We start from the raw sequence: 8,040 nt of genomic DNA on the forward strand, positions 1-8,040 counted from the left end.
CAGATGATACAGAACTCTGTTAAGTTTGGGGGTTCTCCGATAGAATACCCCAACATGTACATCAGAGATTTCATCGAGACCTGTGACACTTTCAAGTTCAATGGATTTTCTGAAGATGCTATTAAGTTGAGGCTTTTCCCATTCTCTCTACGGGATAAAGCTAAGTGTTGGTTACATTCTCTACCACCAGGTTCTATCACCAAATGGGAGGATCTTGCTCAAAAGTTCTTAACTAAATTCTTTCCTATGGCGAAGACTACTGCGATCAGAAACGCACTTACTCAATTTGCTCATCAATCTGGAGAATCTTTATGTGAGGCTTGGGATCGTTATAAGGAGATGCTTATGAAGTGTTCTCATCATGGGATGCCTGACTGGATGATCATTAACTATTTCTATAATGGATTGGGTGCTACTTCTAGACCCATGCTTGATGCAACATCAGGGGGAGCATTGTGGGCTAAAAGTTATGATGAAGCTTATGAATTGATTGAACTGATGGCTGAAAATGAATACCAGAATCCTACTCAGAGACTATCTTAGGGCAAGGTAGTAGGAATTCTGGAGTTAGATACAACAACTGCTATAGCTGCTCAGCTTAAGGCTTTGACGATGAAGGTGGATTCTTTGGCTAATTATGGAGTTAATCAGATCACTAGTGTATGTGAGCTTTGTGCTGGTGCCCATGAGACAGAGCAATGTGCTATTTCTAGTGAATCAGCTCAGTTCGTGAGCAACTTTTAGATGTCGCAGAAACCTTTGCTAGCCACCTATCATCCTAACAACCGCAATCATCCTAACTTTAGTTGGAGCAACACTCAGAATGCGGTTCAATAGCCTTATCAGCGGTATCCAGAAAAGCAGTACAACCCCCCTGGTTTTTAGCAACCGCAATATGCACCAAGGCAGCAACTCCAGCTGTAACAGTCTAATGAAAAATCTGAATTAGAGGAGTTGAGGCTCATGTGTAAGAGCCAAGTGGTTTCTATCAAGACCTTGGAAAATCAAATTAGGCAAATTGCCAATGTCTTGCTAAATAGTCAACCTGGTACACTCCCTAGTGATACTGAAGTGCCAAGAAAGAGGGAAGATAAGGAGCAGGTAAAGGAAATTATATTAAGGTCTGGGAAGGTTGTAAATCCCGAACACTCTCAAGTTCCAGATGAAGAAGTTGTGGCTGAAGAAGAAGTGTAGAAGGAAGTGGAAGTGGAACTAAGGAAGACTACTGTTGAACACACTCCTCCTGAGGGTAATACAGGGGAGAAAAAGATCTATCCTCCACCTCCCTTTCCTAAGAGGCTGCAGAAGAAAAAGCTGGATAAGCAGTTTGAGAAGTTTCTGAAGGTGTTCAAGAAACTTCATATAAATATACCTTTCGCTGAAGCTCTTGAACAGATACCTAGCTATGCGAAGTTTATGAAAGGTATACTTTCTCGAAAAGTGAAGCTTGATGACTTAGAGACAGTTGCTCTCACGGAGGAATACAGTGTTGTGCTGCAACAGAAGTTGCCTTCGAAGCTTAAAAATCCTGGAAGCTTCACTATTCCTTGCACTATTGGAAAAGTGTCATTTGGAAAATGCTTATGTGACTTGGGAGCTAGTATCAATCTGATGCCTTTGTCAATCTTTAAGAAGTTGGACTTACCTGATCCAAAGCCTACTTGTATGACCTTGCAGTTGGATGATTGTTCTATTATATATGCACGAGGTATTGTTGAGGATGTTTTGGTCAAGGTGGATAAACTCATCTTTCCTGCTGATTTTGTTATTCTTGATTTTGAGGAGGATAAGAAGATTCCCATAATCTTGGGAAGACCTTTCTTGGCTACTGGCCGAACCTTTATAGATGTGCAGAAGGGTAAGTTCACCATGCGAGTGCTGGATCAGGATGTAACTTTTAATGTGTTCAATGCCATGAAATTCCCTACAGAAAGTGAGGAGTGCTTAAAGGTGGAGTTGGTCGAATCTATGGTTACTTCAGAACTTGATCAATTGCTAAGGTCTGATGCTTTAGAAAAAGCCTTATTGGGGAATTCTGATAGTGAAGATGATAAAGGTGATGAGCAGTTGCAATATCTGAATGCTTCTTTCTGGAAGAGGAAGATGGATATGCCTTTTGAATCTCTTAGAATGGAGGAGCTGAACAAATCTCCAAAGCGCCTCAAGCCATCTATTGAGGAGGCTCCTATACTTGAGCTTAAACCATTGCCTGAACACTTAAGGTATGCATTTTTAGATGACGAATCTACTTTGCCTATTATTATTGCATCTGACCTTTCAGGTAGTGATGAGGAAAAACTCTTAAGAATTCTGAGAGAGTTCAAATCGGCAATTGGATAGACGATAGCAGATATTAAGGGAATCAGCCCTTCTTATTGCATGCATAAAATTCTGCTAGAGGAAGGTAGCAAGCCTGCTGTTGAGCAACAAAGAAGGCTTAATCCAATCATGAAATAAGTTGTGAAGAAGGAAATTCTCAAATGGCTAGATGCAGGGATCATCTATCCCATTTCGGACACTTCTTGGGTTAGTCCAGTTCAGTGTGTACCGAATAAAGGAGGTATCACCGTTGTTGCTAATGAAAAGAATGAGCTCATTCCTACTTGAACAGTCACGGGGTAGAGAGTTTGCATGGACTATAAGAAGCTGAACAAGGCCACGAGAAATGATCACTTCCCTCTGCCTTTTATTCATTAGATGCTCGACAGGTTGGCTAGGCATGAGTACTATTATCTTCTGGATGGCTTTTCGGGCTATAATCAGATTTGTATCACTCCAGAAGATCACGAAAAGACTAATTTCACTTGTCCATTTGGTACTTTCTCCTTTAGAAGAGTTTCTTTTGGTTTGTGTGGAGCACCAGCCACATTTCAGAGATGTATGATGGCTATCTTCTCTGACATGATTGTTCAAAATATGGAGGTGTTCATGGACGACTTCTCTGTGTTTAGAGATTCATTTGATGAGTGCTTGCAGAATTTTGGCGACATTCTTAAAAGGTGTGTTGAGACCAATCTGGGCATTATTCTTGGTCACAAGGTCTCTAGTAACGGTCTTGAGGTGGAGAAAACCAAGGCGGGGGTCATTGAAAATCTTCCCCCACCAATTTCTGTTAAGGGAGTTCGCAGCATTCTTGGTCATGCGAGTTTCCATAGGCGGTTCACCAAGGACTTCTCAAAAATCTCTAAACCTTTGTGCAATCTTCTAGAAAAGGTTGTCCTAGTTCAAGTTTGATGACGAGTGCCTAACTGCTTTTGAGTTTTTGATGAAGAGTTTGATCACGACACCTTTCATAACTGCACCTGATTGGAATGAACCTTTTGAGATGATGTGCGATGCAAGTGACTATGCAGTTAGAGTAGTTCTTGGGAAGAGAAAGAACAACATAATTCATGTGGTCTACTATGCTAGTAAGACCCTAAATGGTGCTCAACTGAATTATACTACTACTGAGAAAGAACTTTTGGCCATTATCTACGGTTTTGAGAAGTTTTGATCTTATTTTGTTGGGACGAAGGTGACAGTTTTCACTGATCACGCTGTAATTTGATATCTCGTCTCGAAGAAGGACTCAAAGCCTAGATTGATTAGATGGGTTTTTTTGCTTTAGGTATTTGAATTAGAGATCAAGGATAGAAAGGGTACTGAGAATCAAGTCGCTGATCATCTCTCTCGTTTGGAAGATCCAAGTGCGACTTCACGGGATAAGACATTGATAAATGAGTCTTTTCCCGATGAGCAGCTGTTTGGAGTGCAAGAGGAAGAACCGTGGTTTGCAGACATTGTAAACTACCTCGTGAGTAATATCATACCTCCAGACTTGTCGTACTCTCAAAGGAAGAAGTCTTTTCATGAGGTAAAGTGGTACATGTGGGATGAACCATATCTGTTTAGGAAAGGAGCTGACCAAATCATCAGGAGATGTATTCTGTATAGTGAAACATAGGGGATCTTGCGAGACTATCATTCGACTGTTTATGAAGGCCACTATGGTGGAGAGAAGATAGCAGTTCGTGTCCTTCAAGCGGGATTCTTCTGGCCTACTTTATTTAAGGATGCGCATCACTTTGTTTTGAAGTGTGATCAATGGCAGCGTGTGGGTAATATGTCCAAGAGGGATGAAATGCCTCTTAATGTGCTTCTCGAGGTTGAAGTCTTCGATGTTTTGGGAATCGACTTCATCGGGTCATTTATCTCATCTTGCAATAATCAGTATATCTTGTTGGTAGTCGATTATGTGTCGAAATGGGTTGAAGTTAAGGCTTTACCAACAAATGATGTGAAGGTAGTGCATAATTTTCTTTATAAGCAGATATTCATATAATTTGGGACTCCAAGAGTCATAATCAGTGATGAGGGATCACATTTTTATAATCACAAGTTCACTTCCATGATGCAAAGGTATAATGTGAATCATCGCATTACTACAGCCTATCATCCTCAGACTAATGGTCAAGCTGAGGTGTCTAATAGAGAGATTAAGCGTATTCTAGAGAAAGTTATATGTCCATCAAGGAAGGATTGGTCTTTGAAGCTTGATGAAGCTGTTTGGGCATATAATACAGCATACAAGACTCCGTTGGGAATGTCACCATTTCAGTTGGTTTATGGTAAGGGGTGTCATTTCCTTGTGGAGCTCGAGCATAAAGCGTATTGGGCTTTAAAGAAGTTGAACTTTGATTTGGATGCCGCTGGTATGAAAAGAATGCTTCAATTGAATGAACTCGACGAATTTCGGCTTCAGGTGTATAAAAACAACAAAATGTACAAGGAGAAAGTCAAGAGGTGGCACGATAGGGGTCTAGTGCTCAAGTTAATTGTGTCGGGACAACAAGTTCTGTTATTTAACTCTCGTCTCCATCTTTTTTCTGGAAAATTGAAGTCAAGATGGTCCGGGCCTTTCATATTCAAAACTGTATTTCCGCATGGAGCTGTGGAGATTTTTGGAATGATCTAGGCCAGGCGTTCAAAGTAAATGGTCAGATGTTGAAGCACTACTATGGGGATACGGTAAATCATGAGGTGGTTAGTGTCATTTTATGGTCTACTTGATCTCGAGAATCGATGTAAAGCTAACGACAAAAACCAAGCGCTTCTTGGGAGGTGACCCAAGTTTGTTGTACATTAGTAGGTAGAGGAAGTAGAATGAAAAGAAAAAACATAAAAAAACAGAAAAAATAAAAAATTTCAGGGCCAACTACAGTAGCACGACGCGCCCGCGCTGAAATGTCAGAATCACGGCGCGCCCGCGCCATGGTAGCGCACAATCGCGCTGGGTCCCTGTGTTTGAAAAAAATATATAAGTCAGAATGAGTGCAAATTCGGGAATTTTAATACAAAATCAATTCCCACCTGAATTTTACTCACCCACATCCCAAATTTCCCTCTCCAAATTAAACCCCTTATTCTCATTATTCCCATAATCATTTCCAACTCCTTTTCCATAACCAATTATATTCCCAATCTCTTATATATACATACACTTATACACAAACTTCTCCATCACTTCTCAAACTCTCAAACACACCCCTCTTACAAAATTCTATTTTCTCAAACTTATTCAATCTCAATGGCACCAAAAAGACAGCGAACTCAAGTAAGCAATAACACCACCGATTCTTCGAGTGCGGGTGGTGTGAGGCCTAGACTTTCAATTCCTGAGGCTGAGGCAGAGTATGTGAGGATGCTTTTGAAGCCTATAGCCAATGAGCATGGTTTTCGGCCTTCGGGGGAAAGATGGTAAGTTGTTGGAGATGATTTTGGAGATGGGTTGGGTTGCTTTTTGCGAGACACCCGCTGCTGTGCCCATGAGTGTGGTGCGTGAGTTCTACGCCAATGCTAAGGCGGAGAAGAACGGTTTCACGGTGGTTAGTGGGATGACGGTGGAGTACAGTGCTGAGGCTATTCGTAGGGTGATTGAGCAACCCGAGAGGAGGCCTGATCAGGAGAACTGAAACGAGAAGACTCCAGAGGAGTTTAACTTGGATTTGATTGTTGCTACCCTATGTGTGTCTGAGACTCATTGGAAGTTCAAGAAGGGCACAAATGAGTATGCCACATTCCCTGCTTCATGCATGAATAGGTTTGCACGTGCATGGAATTCTTTTATTTGTGCTAACATCATGCCATCTTCTCACGTGCATGAGATTGCTGTGGAGCGTGCGCGTTTGTTGTGGGGTATTCTGCAGGGAGACAATGTGGATCTTGGGATGGTTATCCATCAAGGTATTCTGAGGTTCTTACGAGGGAGTACTACGGGTTCGATACCTTATGCGTCCATTATAACGAAGTTGCGTGTGGCGGTTGGCGTTCGTTGGCCCGCACATGAGCAGCTGCAGCTTTGTAGTGCTCCGATTGATAGTTCGACATTATTGAATATGATGTAGTGGTATGGTGGGAAGCCCGATCCTAAGGGGCTTGGATATTCTTATAACCATCTTCCAGGTGGAAGGCCAGCAGATTAGACTTATGCTGGTGGGACTTTGCAGGCTCGTCGAGCAGCTTGGAGAGCTTAGTTGGGAGAGGAGGCTAGTCCTTCGGGATCGCAGCAGGAGCAGTAGGAGGAAGCACAGGGCAGTGCTGGTTTGAGTACAACGTAGTAGAGGCGTTTAGCTAGGACGATGGATGTGATGTATGACATCCATAGCAGGTTTGCACATGACCTCGCCCAGGCGTTGGGGACTGCATTCAGAGTCACAGGAGTTGACATCCAGTGGCCAGTATTCGGTGAGGATTCGGTGTATCCACCTCCAGAAACTCCTGACACTCCACCCCTTGAGGGTGATGACCCTGATTCTGATTAGGTATGCTTGATTCCTTGTTATTACCTTCACTGAGCACAGTGAATATTTTAAGTTTGGGGGTAGTACTTAAGGATTATGTGTTTTGTGTGAGTCGCATATAGTTTGCATATTCATGCTAGTTTAGTTCATATAGTTGCATATTTGCCATGTATTAGTTTTTTTATTTTTGTAGTTTTTATGATAGTTGTTGCATATAGTTTCATGTATTTGCATAATAACATGATCTCTTAGATGATTTTTCCGATTGATTTATGATATTGATGCTAGTGTAGTGATGTCGTACTTAGTGATGTTAAGCCTTATCAAGTTGATTTGCATGCTAGAGACAATTGTATTTCACTAAGTCTTATAGGTTGCTTGAGGGCTAGATCATGGTCATGGTTTATTTGTTTGTCAAAGTTTAATCGCTTGTTTGTATATAGAATTTATGATATAATCTTAATGATAAAATAACATGGATATTTTAAAATTGGAGAAAATTAGATTTCATTGCTAGTTATTGTGGCTAGCTGTCAAATGGCTAGTAGCCGGCTCATTTTATATGAGTAGTCTAGGGTTGAACAAGATGGAGCAAAACGCACTCGTTCAGAAATTTGTGAAAAAAGAAAAAAAAGAAAAAAAAAATATGTGTTTATGCATAATTGATCACGAGTGGGCTCTCTAATACTAGAGTTATTAAGTTCTTAGGGGACTTTGTGCCTGGTGACCTAAGGCTTATTATAGTCTGGGATCCACTAACCTAACACTCGCTACATGGGTATTATTGTATAAGTCTTTTGTGGACCTCACTCATTGCACGGTCAAATAAGCATATTTGTGTTATTTTGTGTTGTGAATAAAAGCATGAATACGTGTAAATTCCGATATAAGAATTGAAGTGTTATAAGTTATTTTGAGTTTATCTTTTATTCCATTTATAACCTTGCGATTGCTTTGATGAGTAGTGAGTCATGATTATTGATCTAGTTGCGATAGTTTATTTGTAAGCATTTGCACACACGCACGTTTCCGGCTTGTAAGTCGATTTGTGGGGCTTGATTGATCTTTGTGCGAATAACTGCATGTGTTGAGATGTTGCTTGTTGGTTGGTTTAGTTATTCTATGGGGATCGTTGCATTCATATAGTTGCATTCATGCATTTTTCTTTCTTGTTCTTTGAGTTTGTTTATACTTGAGGACAAGCATCGGTTCAAGTTTGGGGGTATGTTGAGTGACATTTATGACACTTTATAATGCT

General features: G+C 41.0%; 1 non-coding gene across 1 annotated transcript; it reads right to left on the bottom strand.

Moving 5' to 3' along the window:
* Positions 1 to 261: 261 nt before the first annotated feature.
* Positions 262 to 368, bottom strand: LOC141710372 (small nucleolar RNA R71). Its single transcript, XR_012570897.1, has one exon. It is a non-coding gene; the product is annotated as a small nucleolar RNA R71 (small nucleolar RNA).
* Positions 369 to 8,040: the final 7,672 nt, after the last annotated feature.

This window comes from Apium graveolens, chromosome 2 (genome assembly GCF_009905375.1).
Source record: "Apium graveolens cultivar Ventura chromosome 2, ASM990537v1, whole genome shotgun sequence".
Classification (NCBI taxonomy): domain Eukaryota; kingdom Viridiplantae; phylum Streptophyta; class Magnoliopsida; order Apiales; family Apiaceae; genus Apium; species Apium graveolens.